Source organism: Saccostrea echinata, unplaced genomic scaffold (assembly GCF_033153115.1).
Source record: "Saccostrea echinata isolate AGI-Se365-2 ecotype Australia unplaced genomic scaffold, CSIRO_AGI_Sech_v1 ptg000023l, whole genome shotgun sequence".
NCBI classification, from domain to species: domain Eukaryota; kingdom Metazoa; phylum Mollusca; class Bivalvia; order Ostreida; family Ostreidae; genus Saccostrea; species Saccostrea echinata.
Window position 1 is genome coordinate 8315824 of NW_026889772.1, and position 16280 is coordinate 8332103.

Sequence of the window (16280 nt, forward strand, 5' to 3'; positions counted from 1 at the left end):
TCCTGTTGCAGATAAAACATAACAAAATATGACAGTAATCATCAAATTATAACACGGTAAACAATTCATAATGAAACTGGCGTTAACAGACTGTAATTAAATTTGTCAGCTTTTTGTCAAACTTTATCTACACATAAGTAAACAAGGTTTCTTATCAGTGCGGTGATTTCACAAGATGCACAGATTGTCATATGAACAACATAACCAATTAGGTCATGGGCAAAATGTGAATATTTTTTAGTTGTATTTACTGGATATTTTTCTTGAATTCTTTGGTCAGTATGTATGATTTCCGTCTTTCCGATATAAGGTCATCTAGGTTCGTTGGCATTTGGAGACTGCAGATTTGTACTCATAATGAAGCTTAGAGAGATCCGACAAATGTTAATCCAGCTATTGTGACGATGAAGGTGACGAAAGATTTTCATTGAATGGATAAAGCTGAATTTGAGGCCTGTGGCTGTGTTCCTGAGCGTGGATTTAAAGGTAGGACAATAAGAAAACCCTCCCTACTGACCCGCGAGTTTGCCAAAATCATTATTTAGTATTCTCCCAGCAAATTGAATAAAGACTTGACTTAAAATCGTCTTTTGTTGCCTGTTTTTTTTTATGAATTACTGGACGAAATTATAATATGTCCAATGAAGAATGAAAATGATCCCAGGGAAAGTCCAGCCAAACTTTAATCATGCATACCTAATCTATAGGGTCAGGTCAGGGGTATTTATATTCTCCATAACTCTCTGCTTCACATGTCGTGACCGGTAAAACATTAAATGTGAAGCAATGTTTTTTTTCATGTTTGGAAACATCTAGAGGAGCTTCGTCAGCATGGTTGTAAACAGTTGGCAACTCTGAGATTGTCAGACACTTGTTCCCTCTAACAGTACCTTTTCCATATTTTTTGAAATTCCCTTTCAAAGTCCATTGGAGTAATGCAAAGAAGGTCTGTGTCCCAAAACATTAATTAACATGTATTATTTCACCGTTAAGAGTTCTTATATTTTTGTAATAGAGAGGAGGCAGAAAACGTCAACTTCTGTTTGATATCCAAAAATTTAAGGGGCTGTCTGAACTAAACTTGAAACTTTCTTTCGATCTGATGTAGCAATACTTTTTTTGAACATGTTCTGGGTATATTGATAACTATATAACAAATTCAATGTGTTACCTTGATCAGTCATTATAAAGAGATTTGGGACTGTCAACGTTAACATCTCTTTTCTGCCACGTTTTCTACTGCAGTAGACAGGTGTCTGAGCTTAGGCTAGTTTACTGCGGTAGACAGTTGTGTGAGTTGAGGTTAGTCTACTGTGGAAGACAGCTGTGTGAGTTGAGGTTAGTTTACTGTGGTAGACAGCTGTGTGAGTTGAAGTTGGTTTACTGTTGTAGTCAGCTATATGAGTTGAGGTTAGTTTACTGTGGTAGACAGCTGTGCGAGTTGAGAGTAGTCTACTGTGGTAGACAGCTGTGTGAGTTGAAATTAGTTTACTGTGGTAGACAGCTGTGTGAGTTGAGGTTAGTTTACTGTGGTAGACAGCTGTGTGAGTTGCGGTTAATCTACGTTGGAAGACAGCTGTCTGAGCTTAGGTTGGTTTACTGCGGTAGACAACTGTGTGAGTTGAGATTCGTTTACTGTGGTAGACAGCTGTGTGAGTTGAGAGTAATCTACTGTGGTAGACAGCTGTGTGAGTTGAAATTAGTTAACTGTGGTAGACAGCTGTGTGAGTTGAGGTTAGTTTACTGTGGTAGACAGCTGTGTGAGTTGCGGTTAATCTACGTTGGAAGACAGCTGTCTGAGCTTAGGTTGGTTTACTGCGGTAGACAACTGTGTGAGTTGAGATTCGTTTACTGTGGTAGACAGCTGTGTGAGTTGAGAGTAGTCTACTGTGGTAGACAGCTGTGTGAGTTGAAATTAGTTTACTGTGGTAGACAGCTGTGTGAGTTGAGGTTAATCTACGTTGGAAGACAGCTGTCTGAGCTTAGGTTGGTTTACTGCGGTAGACAACTGTGTGAGTTGAGATTAGTTTACTGTGGTAGACAGCTGAGTGATTTGAGGTTAGTATATTGTGGTAGACAGCTGAGTGAGTTGAGGTTAGTATACTGTGGTAGACAGATGTATGGGTTGAGGTTAGTTTACTCCGATAGACAGTTGTATGAGTTGTCTTTAGTCTACTTGGTAGACAGCTGTGTGAGTTGAGGTTAGTTTACTGTGGTAGACAGCTGTGTGAGTTGAAGTTAGTTTACTGTTGTAGTCAGCTATGTGAGTTGAGATTAGTTTACTGTGGAAGACAGCTGTGAGAGTTGAGAGTAGTCTACTGTGGTAGACAGCTGTGTGAGTTGAGATTAGCTCTCTGTGGAAGACAGCTGTGTAAGTTGAGGTTAGTTTACTGCTGTAGAAAGCTTGCTGCGAGGTTTCTGAGTTAAGGTTAGTTGATCGTGATAGACAGGTGTCAGAGCTTAGGTTAGTTTATTACGGTAGACAGCTACCTGAGTTGAGGTTAATCTAAAGCGGTATACGGTTGTCTGAGTTGAGGGTAGTTGATCACGGTAGACAACCCGCTTTAGCACATCGGATCCTCTTATTCTCATAAGTGCATTGCTTCTCTCGCTTCTTGTTACAATAACATAACTTTTTTTAATGCCAGAATACCATGGCAATCTCATTATCGTTAATAAAATATCTTGTCTTATCTTAGATGATTTATGAAGCATTTTCGCCAGAAATACAGCTTGGAATAGATTTTTCAGTGTTTTGTAATTTAATCCATTTTTTTGTGAAATTTTAATTTCTTTCATGAATTAAAATTCAATTTAGTTAACATTATGTCGTGTCACTTTATATATATGTACATATGTGTTTACAAATGCAAATGGAAAATATAATAAATGACAGTGCATTCGTAAATTGTTGTATTAATAAATTGATGATACATACAAAAAAATGGATGCCTGGATTGATTTATATTTTGGACCCAATTTGGGTTGTAAATGATGCAAATATAAAATTTCTAAAATATTAAGAAATTGTAAAATCTACCTTTCTGCAATCATTCTTATTAATCTTAACAACTTGTTGATACTTTAATCACATTATTGTGAATTTTTGAATAAAAAATTAAAATATATGATATACGTTTAAACTTATTCCTTTTCTTATACAAGCACCACCTTATTATTTTCATGATTTTTTGATAAAAGTTTTTATCATCTGTTCTGAAACATGTAACAAGTTAAACATGCTAAAAGAACTTCTAAAGTAAGTTTATTTAAACCCGTTTGAAAATGAATATGAAAAATAACTGTTATCATTTTTTTCTTTAGATATTCATCTTTGCGTTATTTCATCGATTTCCATAAGAAAGTACTTTAGGGTAGGACACTCTTTTAGAGGCCAATTCGGGTTTGGGGTATGTCATCTTTGCTAGCCAAGGGTTTCCCATTCGAAATCTTCTATACAATCCTAGGGGTATGTGGATCCTTATAGGATGAATCTACACTACTTATAATACGTATATGGCTTCATTCCGCATTCAAAGACATAAATGTTTTACACCTCCAAGTGCTTCACAGTTTTGCTAAGTTTTTTTTACTTCCGGTCTTATAGAGTAGGCTTTCCCCTCTAAAATCCTTTCCCCCGAAAAACTGGCTCTGGAGCAGGACCCCCCCCCCCCCGAAAAATAGGCTCTAGAGTAGTATTTCCCCCAGACCCCTATAAATTATCATGCCTGAACTGATATATGAAGGGGGCAGGGCGACACATTGTTAATTTTCCAACAGGTGCTCTCGCAGTAGACAATGAAACACCATAAAAATTATAAACAAAGAGTAGTTGTGCATTCAACATTTATTTTTTCAAAATGGTGACTAGTTCCATTGAAACATACGAAGAACAGAAATTTTAAATCTCATATTTCTCAGCAACTACCAAACCAATTCTTTTAAAATATTAAAGTTTATTCTTTGCATCTGTTCAAACGGGGGTTCAAAAAGATTGTACAAATGAATGTAATCGGTTGGACACATTCTTAAGTGTAGCCCTGGAAAGAAAATGGAGAAATTTTATTTTAAATGGATTTTTCTCTCCAATTATATTGTTGTGCGTCTCTCCAAGTTTCTGGGGTTTAAATATCCAAAATAGCTGCCTTTGCCATGGAACTAAAAATGTGTCAATTTCTAAAAATTTGAAATTTTTCGAAACTCAGAGAGAGCATTTGCTCTCTGCTTTCAAATTTAAAATCCAATAATACACCGCTGGGGTCGAGCAGTGTTTCTTGTATTATTTTGTCTTTGGATTTGGCTAGTTTTTTTTTTACTTTGAAGAACTACGTTCTCGATTCAAATACTCACAAAATGGTATATGCTATCAATAATCATATTCAATTTGTTAATCTAGCATTTAGAATAAAGTTTTCATTATTGAAATTTATGAAATTATTACAAAAACTTTTCTGAGGAAAATTTTCTCAGCAAAAATTATTCTATAATTAAAAAAAAAAATAATATTTGACCTTTTGTCCTTGACCTTGGAGTTTGACCCACTTTTACAATTTTTTTCCAAAGTTTAACATTAGCCATAACTTTTGAATGGTTAGTGCTAGTGTTTTCATACTTCACATGTGTATTTCTTGTGGTATGACCTTCCTCCTTTGGGTACCAATAATTTTGACCTTTTGACCTTGACCTTGGAGTTTGACCTAATTTTGGAAAACTTTAACCTCAATCATAACTTTTGAATAGTTGGCTCTAGGGCTTTCATATTTTACATCGTATTTCTTGCGATTAAGACCTTCACTAAGGTACCAACAGTTTGATCTTTTGTTCTTGACCTTGGAATTTGACCTACTTTTGAAAAAAATTTACCCTTGGCCATAACCTTTAAAATAGTTGGTGCTATGGCTTTCATCTTTCATAGATGTGTTCCTTGAGACAATGTCATTCTTTGGGTACCAATATTTTTTTTTTTATTTTATATCTCTTGACCTTTGAGTTTGATTTGCATTTTAGAAACTTAACCAACGCCACGGGCCACCATACGGCATCAGTATTTCAAAAAAAAAAACATCTTGTTTTTCTTTTTTTTTTTTTAAATTATGAACTTGCACACTTTTCATCACTATATAAACACTTCAGATTGAAATTTCTTACATAACGTACCGATTGACAGACATTACCTGAATACTATCGTAACGGTGACAGACAAAACGAATGTCTGTTAATGTTACGTAAACCAAATGTATACATTCAGTGATTTAAACCAAAAAGTATTTTTATTTAAGTATATTAATGTATCATAAGGCAGAATTTGTCTTTATAACTTAAACAATAGAATTTGCCGGTTTTCTCGCAGTTTTTAAAACGAGTCTTCAGGGTTACATGCATCCGTATGTATTACGATATACCGGTAGGTTTGATCTATATGAAGTAATTTATTTTTTAAATTTTATAGAGTATTTTCATAAAAATTATATCTTGTCTACTATAATTTCCAAGAATAAAAGATAAGCTTTGAATTATAAATTTTATGAGCTCTGTTCAAACAGGTATTGCGTAACATGACAGATATGGTGGAGACCGAGTGTGTTACAAAGTGTATATAGCAGAGCTTTATTTCTAAAAAAAATCAAGTCAAAATTGATTAGGAGTCAAAATTTGAAAAATGGTCATTTCATAAACCAACGTTATCTTTTTGATAAAATGATGAAAGTTTATGGTTGATTTGGCTGGCTAACTAGAGGAGTCTGTCAGTGTTACGATTGTAACAGGAAAGGAGAAAATGTATGGCTGGACTGGGAATCGAATCCGGGACCCCTGCATCACTAGTCAAGTGCTCTACCGACTGAACTACCCAGACCGATATCCACGGCCCAAACCATTACATTCCTCCCTCCTTAAATTGTCTTCGCCCTCGATGACACAACCCAAGTTCTTATTGCCCCTGGCAGGACGTTCACCTGCAAGTCCAGGGATGGTCACGGCACCAAATCTGTAACAGGAAAGGAGAAAATGTATGGCTGGACCGGAAATCGAACCCGGGACCCCTGCATCACTAGTCAGGTGCTCTACCGACTGAACTACCCAGGCCGATATCCACGGCCCAAACCATTACACGATCATCAGTTTGTGCATCAAAAGTAGCTTAAAAACCTTTTTTCTTCCATGTAAGAGTAGAAAATATTTTTACCATTGTTAAAAGAAATGTTTTATTTATTTATTTATTTATTATTATTTTTTTTTTACAAATTATTTGTATTAATTGCTAAGCATCAGAAATGTAATTCAATCATGTCTTGTTACATTATATGTCTGTCATGTTCTGTTACAGTACCTATCTGTTATGTGTTAGTGACATGCATTTCAAACATGAATAAAATATTTATTTTTGACTTAAATAACTATCCAAACATTTTTTATCCTATTAGAGTCAAAACACATCAAGAAATAATAAGAGAAAAAAATCGCGATTACAGAATTCTTTATTTGTCCTCCCAGATGTACTCAAGAGCGAATTTAGAGCAATTATATTGCGCATGCGTGAGATTAATGGCCTGATTTTTTTTGGTGGGCACTATCTCTATGGTGGTGAAAATATGATCTTTTCTTTGGTTTTCCGCAGATTAAGCAGTGTAGCTGTAAGTATAATTTTGACATTCTGAACATTTATGAACATTGAAGTGAGTATGAGTGCTGAAAATAAACTCTGACTTTCTTTAGACGGTAAAACACCGAAGCCTTCGTCCCAGGTTCACAAAATGGCTGACCGGGGTAGCGTGAAGGTCATCAGAGTGTGAGTCAAGTGAAATATTAGACCGCATGACAGTACAGGCAATGGGCAGGCCACAGAAAGGTCAAATTGCATAGAACTTGTCGTACACACAAAAGAAGTATAATCCTTGCCGCGTCCATTGATTCTTTGTTGGGTTGCATTGAGAAACTCGAACACTCTCGTACAGCTATAGTCGTCGCGTTCGATCACTTGCGTATGTAAACAATGCGAATCCTTTGGATGACCCAGATCTTAAAATACAACAACAAATGTAAGGCTTGATGAAAGTGAGAATATATTTCAGTTGCTCGCAATGTAATAAACTATCTGATAATGAGGAAATCCGGTGTCGTTGAAAACTGAATGGGCGGACATTTCTATCAAGCGGTGAAATCCTCGGAGTACCGAATATAACTATTATACCGACTGGTTTGGCTGTACATCGGGTATTAGACAGGGAGATAACCCCCCCCCCCAAGCACTGTATCGATCTGTATCTATATTGCAAGTAATATTGTTAAAAGTGACACATAGGCCCAATGGGCCAGGTGAAATACCTATGACATGTATGATTATTTATATTTAAATGTTGTGATTCTACATAACACGTCACTATAATAAACCATACTGACCAGGTCAGTTCTAACTTTATTTCTTGTATCAGCAGATGCATCAGATAAACATTTGATGATAATGATAACTGTAACGACACTTGACTGAGTTCTTCCATGTACTTCATTCTTCTGTTAACCACCATTACCAACAATAAAATCAAAACAAAAACAAAAACCTCCTCCCATATATGACTGTAACAGCTGTGCAACGGTTGCACAATTCAAATATGTATTTTAATTTTAAATGATTAATCAATATCTATTTATTTGTTTATAATATGATGTATAAATATTAAATTGAACAAAGATCTCGTTTCCATACCGATAAGACTGACGCAATATTCAAGCTATGAGCATTTATTCATGCGTGCACCGAACATTCAGTGCATTTTCACATAACGAGTTGTCGACCAATCGAAAGGCACCTGATTGTGACGTATAAAACGTGAAGCACATTCTTCGTCGCCATTTTGATTCACGTGGAGAGAAGGTTGTGCACACGGCCCCACAATCTACGGGAAACTTGAGGTAAATATGGGGTCATTCACGCATTTAAATTTTACTTATCTCTTGTCAAATATGATATTGAATTCATTTCGAAAAAGAGGTACAGGAAGTTTCGACATAACGATAAGTGCAACATGTAACAAAGGCTAAAAATGAAGAGAGCACGCGGATGTAACAATAAATCTGCCCTGTTTCTGGTTACAGAACAAAATAATTTGCTTTTTATCTTTACGGTTTTCTTAAATTAATAAAACGTGTGCAGTTTTAACGAATATAACTTAATAGAAAATTAAGCACATTAATGAGAAGAAGGCTAACTCAGCTTTCTAGGTTCACGAGACTGTTCATATAAAAATTAACTGAACAAAATAACTTGCTTGAATTCGTATGATTAAAACCATGTGCATGTGTTTTAACTGATATAGTTTTAAAGAATGTAATAGAAATTTAGATGAAGTATAGAGAGTTGCATTAGGTTTGTATTAACTTGATTTAACGTTAACGTTTCACTGAACTAAAACAATTTGCTTGAATCCCTGATTAAAACCATGTGTGTTTTCACTGATGCAGTTGAAAGAATGTAACTGAAAATGAGGTAAAGTATATGGAGTTGCATCAGCTTTCTACTGTTCTAAGTATAATGTTTAAGACATATTAGATATTATGTTAAGTGTTAAGTAACAGAACAAAAACAATATCCTTGATTCTATGATTAAAACCTTTTTTTTTTTTTAAATTATACATAAACTGATGCAGTTTTAAAGAATATAATAAAAAATTAGGTACATTATATGAAGTACATGTGATTGCATCATCCTTCAAAGTACACTTGATTAGTCCATGCTTTACTGTTGAAATGTTCACATGATAATGCTACCAAAAAAAATTGCTTGAATCCCACAATTTATATTTAAAACTACATTTTGTTATTAATGAAACCAATGCAGTTTTAAAGAATGTAATGGTAAATTAAGTATATTAATTAAAATATGTAAAGTACGTAGTGTTGCAACAGGTTTTTGAGTCATCATGCAGGTTTGAAAGCACGTGTGGTTTTTCAAGAATTTTTTTAATAAATATAAAAAATTTAAAAAATGAAGAGTGGTATGTGAGATATATTTATGCAGTCAGCTTTTTAATCTTTTTGATGAAGAATTCAATTTTGAAACATGATTAGATATTTCTTATGAATAAAAAATGGTTTAAAATGTAAGGAACTCTATTCTAGTGTTTCCCTAATATTCAAGTATAGTTCATAAATCTTGCACTTTCATGTTCAGGCTTGGCAAAAAAGCAGGAATTTTCAAAATACTCGTATTTCCCAGGGTTGAGAAATACACATTACTGGTAATTCCCAGGATATACTGGGAAATAAAATATAGCTACATTTCATTGTACTGTTTGTGTACTTAAAAAAGTGGGCTTTACATTTTAGCGGCTTTGACATTGCTAATACAATGATACATTACGATACATTAATAAATACAATACATGCCACAGACCTGTGTAGCACTTAATTCATGATTTTGCCAACAACTCTATACCAAGTTACTGTACTAAATTTTGAATACGCCGATTTATGTACACGTACAGTATTCACCATGTCTGTTGGGTACTATACAGAGGGTAGTACATCTTACTTAGATATCTAATGATTGTCTCTGGTTAAAAAAAAAATCTGGCTATCTAGTAATGCATCTTCTTCCAAATAATTCTCATAGACCAGTGTAATTTGTTTCAATACTTGAGTCGTGTGTGCATACAGATTTAAACTGAAACTCAAAGCTCCCATTTGGTTCTGTACTAAGAAGGATGTAAAATATAGTGTGATCTAAGTGTCACACCTTAGAAGAGGCCAGCTTTCAGCTCTCCTCAAGGTAAATGTCCCTCAAAACAGAAGCACACAACTGTCAAGAGTCAATTTGTTAGACAACATGTTGATTGTTATACTTACAGTATTTATAGAAGGAATAATAAAACAGTTTATTTTGCCCTTGAACTAATTAAAAATACAAAGGTGAAAAGAAGCTCTAAATAGAAAATTTTATGTTTGTTTATCAGATAGGCAGGGAAACATTCTCTTACAGAATGCATATCTTCTTATATGGATAAAGAGAACCTTTAGGTGTGATACATATATATAGTACTGACACGCTGTACATATTGAATTAAAGTTTGAGACATATTCATCTTGTTTTTTTTATTTTTTGTTGATTTTCTTAATGCAGTATATTTTATTTCTGAATTATGTATTACATTGGAAAAAAAAAGTTAAGGACAGCGGATGATAAAAACTTTCATCAAAACTTTTGAAAATAACAATTTGAGTCATGTTTTTATAAGTAAAATGAACAAGTTTAACTGTGTAGTTTTTAATTTTTCATTTAAAATTGCACAATAATGGAATTTAAAGTGACAAAAATGTGTATAGATTAATAAGGATGGTTGCTGAAAGGTAGAATTTTGAACATCATAGAAAGTTTAGAATGTCTTAATATTTTAGAAGTTTATTATTTGCATCATCTGCAACAAAAATATGCCCAAAAATATATACCAATCCAGGCATCTATTTTTTTGCTTGTATCATCTGTTCTTAAAAAAAATGTATTTCCCAGTATTTACCAGGACAGGAAATACTGGTATTTACCAAATGAATGGTAATTACCACCAGTGGTATTTCCCAGCCAATCCTGCATGTTCATGTTCGATTGTTTGGACAGGAGAGTTGAACAGCTGTGATCAATGTACATCCTCTTTGGTAAACTATATTCCTGTAACATGTGATAATTATTAAGCATAATGGAAAAATGTATCACTATCAAGAATTTGGGAACTTGATAGATCTTTCCATACCAAATCATAATTCTTGAAATTTAGTAAAATAATTCTAGTATATGAGGTGTCATACTAGCTAGGAATAATAGAATATAATGATGCTTTTGATGATGTAAATTTTAAATTGTTGCCATTTTGGAGATTTCTGTGTGGTTCAAATTGTGTAAAAGTGCATATTTTGTACTGTTAACATGCATCTTTGTCCTGTGTCAAGGGGCATATCCAAGAGTTGAGACATTTAAGCTAGTGTATATACTAAAAATGTAGAAAGTGGTTCAAAGTGCCCACATAAAAATGAAGTGCATACTACCCTCTTTTTCCTGTAAATTTGAATACTGAGTACTTTAATTATGTTAATGTAAAAAGAATTTTGGTATACTCTCCAAAAAAAAAATTGATAGAATTTAAATTTCCACCCTGTGATTTTGGATTATTACTTGGTAGTGTATTCTTGGAGTACAGCTACATGTGTGTGGTTTCTAAGACTGGCCTATATGATTTACAAGTTGAATGATATTTGATGCCTTGCAATGCAATTACTGACTTGGAGATTAACACTGGAATGCAGATGACATGCCTCCTGAAGTGCTAGTTTTATTATTTGTACTGAAATGGATACTATAAGAAATTTTACATTACAGCAAAGAAACATATCATATTCTCCACATGTCCTGGAGAAAGAAGTGATTATTAAACTTTGAATGAGTACATATAATTCACATGTAATTCAATATTTTATAGAACATGAAACAAGTAAAAGGTGATCCTCTCTTATAAATTAAACCTTGGGATTCTAATCAGGGACCCGCTGTGTCTTTTATAACTTCTGAATTCCCGTGGACAAATTCTGAACTTTCCTGTAACAGGATAATCGTACATAAATACCATATTGCCATTTAGTTTACTATTATTTCAGTAATGCCACTGACAAGTACTGACCAATCATATCGAATGGTTAAATATAAAATACATGGTTACTGTCTTGAAATATAAGCGATATTTGGGTGAGGGTAAGAAAACGTGATAGAGGGCGAGGCTTGTCGAGCCCTCTATCACGTTTTCGACCCGAGCCCAAATATCACTTATATTTCAAGACAGTATCCATGTATTTTGTTTATCCTGCAACATATTTTTACATGACCTCCAAAACGAGCTATTTTCAATCGTTTTAGGTACATCTCCTCTGCATTTGAAACTAAGACGCCATGGCGTAAACATTGCAATATTCATGACGTCACAATGCTTTTAGAACGTCGGAATACATCCACGAGGCTTTATTAGGGCATTGATCGAATAAAGCTTTGGTTTATTAGGTTACCTTTATTAGGTCAATGCAAGGGGTAGTTGCAGGATAAATATGATTATGCAGTAAACAATGATCAAAGTGGTCAGTCAAAGCCTGTTTTATTTCTTATAATGTCGATTGTAATAGCAATTTCCAAAATACTTTTTGCTCTTAAACCTTAATATGAGAAAGGTCCCCCCACTTTTTTTTTACATAATTAGTTTTTACTGTTGAAAATGTGGAGCGAAAGGCTTGTTGCCCCTCTCCTACTTTTTGTTGCGGTATAGGTAAATCATGGCAATGTGGTGTAATGTATGAATGAAATAAAATGTGGTTGTGCTTGGTTGTGAAAAGAAACCACTCTCCTCTCTAAGCCCAAACCGACCATGACAAGTATTTAAATTCATCATCTGTCTAGTGAGTTTAAATCTCCTATAAATAGTACTAGTAACTAAGGGCCTACATTCGGAATTTCAATATTCACAAAGCAAAAATTGTATGAAAGAAAAGTTTGGACATTAAATTTGACAAGCGTATTTACTTGAGGCAGTGTAGCCTTTCTAGTTAATTTTCTTGTACATGTATTATCTCTATCAGGTCATGCAATTAACAACTGAACATTACACATGATTGTAAGAAGTAAAACGGGCTTTATAACTAACCATTGTGATGCTGTTTATTATAAATGATGTACTTGTAAACAATCATTTAATGTGATTATTATCAGTGATATTGTTGGGTTCATGTTTCATATGCAAAGTAGTATTAATTTTGTCCAATCAATGAGCAATATGGTCATCAATTAAAACATTTTACCACTCTCGATCAAGAAAACCAACTCACTGTTATTGAAATGATAGTAGTATGACTCAGTCCATCATGAATCTGAAAAGAATTTTATTTGCATTTTTTACATTTTATTTCTTCCAGACTGAACGTTATGTACTATATGAAATTTTAATTAGCTCTGAAGGTCTGTGTCTGTCTTTAGAGCAATGTCAGCTTTGCCTTGTTTATTTTTATTAACATGATTGAGGTCTTCTCTCTTCACGGAAAACCTTATAATGATTTTACTGTTAAGTGTTTCTTATTATCATGATGATTAATTTTTTTTTGTCAAATTTTGTGCATGCAATTCCTCAAAAACTAATCAATGGTTTTTAAAGAAACTTTTAGGAATACTGGGCATTAGTATGAAGTTGTTTATCAGAAGAAAAAATTGATAAAAATAATGATTCTGATTTCAAGTTTGGGACAATTTTCTGATTTTAAAGAAAATTTATCAGTGTCATTCCCCAAGAATGGCTGAATTTTCAGTGTGAAACTTACTGACATTGTAGGTAATGACAAGTAATTGTGCAATCACTATTTTCTATATGCTGTGGCTACTTCAGGTAGTCAAAGAAATGATTTCAAAGTTTGATTTTTTAGAACTTTTAATTTAAATGTTTTTCTATCATATCAGTAGGGGTAATAAAGAGCCTTATCAGAATGCTCAATATTTATTTTAATTTAAAATTGATTGATCCATTTTCTAGATATTCGTCACTTTCCATTTAAACCATTCACCTTTGTAGTGGTCATCTGTGTGAAAAGTCAGCATATCCAATACAAAGGCAAACCTCAGCATGAAAAAAAAATTTGGTCATGACCAGATTTGGAAAGTAAAAAAATCTGGTCATAATGCATAACGACATTCACATTTACCATGATTACATTTAGGAATGTTTTTAAGTTTTTTGTGAGTTATTGGTGTGTAAATCACACAGACTTGTCACATAGGCATATTTCATGAAGCACGCTAAATATTTACATTTTACATGTTCAAAAGCACCAAAAATATACTCAATGTTTGAATTATTCACTGCCATTTATTGTTACATTTTTATTAACGTCTCTGTAGCTCATTGTGACGTCACTTTAGTGCGAGTTTCTCTGTGCATATTTCTACGCATGCGTATGCACGAAAAATGGCATTCAAATCAATTTCACAGTTGGCTAATCGTAGAAAAACACAGCAAATGTAAATATTAAAAATTAACCTTTGTAACTTACAATGGAAAAATTTGAATATTCCTTTCAAATCATTGATGAAATTTACATGTTAAAAGGGCTTTGAAGGTTTCATTGTTTAAAATGATGAGAATCGTGTGCATTTTTTTTAAATATTGAAAGCCCTTTCAGAATATGCATTGCTGATTGGAAGGACATAAAAAGTCTGAGCTAATTTTGAACAGCTGTTGAAAGTAAAGTCTTGGTTTTTAAGTTGTTGTTTTTTTTTAAATCCAGAACTAATAAACAAATGCAATATATATTTAATATACAGTTAGCCTCACACTATCTTCGATCACTTTATATAAGGAAAGTTGTTTTCCAAGACTCTTTGATAAGTACATAAATATCGTTTTGTTGACCAGTGTTGTTCCTGCTGGTCCTGATAACGGTTCACCCTGATAACTATCTTGTTGTTCTATCGGAAGCCACTTTATAATGACTTCAATTTTGGTTAGGCTTAGTCAAAACAACTCCCAGTCCCAGATAATCGTTAACACCTGCACTGATAATTTACCAGTACACAGCATACTGTAACATGTGAACATAAGCTATCGGCATTGTTTATGTAATGGGCTCATTGTTTTGGTAATGTGTTTGTAACTGGAAATCGAAAGTGCAAACTAATTTACAAACCAAATCCGGAAATCGGGAGATTTTCGGGTTGTTGGACAAGCATCCCGGGTAATAAAAAATAATCGGGTTACGGGTTTAAAAATAAAAAAAACCCAGATCGATTGAAATGGAACCTAGATTGTCAAAATGAGGAAAATTTAATCGACAGTTTCATATATTTTTGAGAGGTCAAAGGTCAAATATTGTGACTTTGACCTTTACTCTGCATAAAGGATGGAGACTCGTTATATCAAGTCTCTATTGCTATTAAATCAAAAGTTACTTTACATTTAATAACAGACTGTCATATAGCAATTGTATATAGATGGCATAAACACATTTAACATTCTAAAATGTAGGTTCACCCCCCCCCCCCCCAAAAAAAAAATATGGCAAAAACATATAACAGCTTATATTTTTTCTTACAAAAATAATTGATTATTGACATTATAGAGATATATTATCCTTTTTTTCTAGTGTACAAGAAATGAGTTAAATCGGGTTTCAGGGTGTTTTGTACTATGTACCTTAAATTTATGTTTGTATCTTGAAAATCATGCTGGTATTTTTTCAATTGAATTATGTATTATTTCTACACTATGCATGTGTGTGATAAGTGAATTGACCTTCAGAATTGAAATAGACTTAAAACATTAATGTTTGCCTTGAAATGCTTTGAAAATCAGTATATAAACACATATAGTGGTGTAGTCAATATTATTTGGGTGAATTGGCTTGAGAGCCAGCACATGCATGTGTGCTACAATCTAATTGGCTGACAACAAATCTCAATAACTTTCATGTTTTGACGAAATAATTTAAAATTTAAAACATAAGTATATGTATTACAAGGTTCTACATTTAGGGAAACATTCATTATGAATGTGTGCTTATATAATAATTGGATGAAACTTGATATTTAATACATAAGTATATAGAGAGGCAAAAAGGAGTTTATGTTAGGAAAATTTAGTACTTTTTTCATTCTTTAGAAACAAAAAATAATTGCATTCACTGAAATTTTGTTTAATATCTTTTCTTGTTTTTTTCCCAAAAGCATTACAATTTTCACATCTTGGGTCACCTTGTGATCTGCTGGTGAATAGGTGCAAGGTTTACATGAACATTGACACACTAAGGGGAAAATTTTCCAGTTGGGTGATTTTATTTCTTTGAGGGTCTTTGTATATCACAATCTGATTTTATCACATGAATTTCCTTTTGTCTCATAATGTACAAATGAATATTAATGTTCTGTTTAAAGTTATACTTTGATATTGCCTTTCTAGTTTAAAAGAAAAAAAAAGATGTACCACTATACAGGGGCCTCATGTATTATTTTGAAAAAGGAAAGGCATTTTGTTAAAGTACATACTTTTAGCTTACCTAATGAATGGGTTCAAGTGAGGTTTTGTAATTAAAATTTTGATCATCTGTAACACATTGTCTGTCTGTCTATCTGTTAACTTTTCATTTTTTCAACTCGAGAATCAACCAAACTTTCCACAAAGCATCTTTGGGTGAAGTGGATTCAATTTTTTTTAAATAAAAGACCATGACCTTTCCAAGGGGAAATAATTTAAAAAGGCATAAGATGGGTGGGTAG

At 33.3% G+C, this 16280-nt stretch overlaps 1 protein-coding gene across 1 annotated transcript in view; it reads left to right on the plus strand.

Annotated features, from left to right (window-relative positions):
• The first annotated feature begins 7854 nt into the window (after nucleotides 1-7854).
• The window catches only part of LOC133191147 (zinc transporter ZIP6-like), a 30715-nt gene continuing 22289 nt past the window's right edge, over nucleotides 7855-16280 (plus strand). The window contains exon 1 of the mRNA XM_061326854.1: nucleotides 7855-7908. The gene's annotated coding sequence lies outside the window, so the exon portion shown is untranslated. The remainder of the gene's footprint in view (nucleotides 7909-16280) is intronic.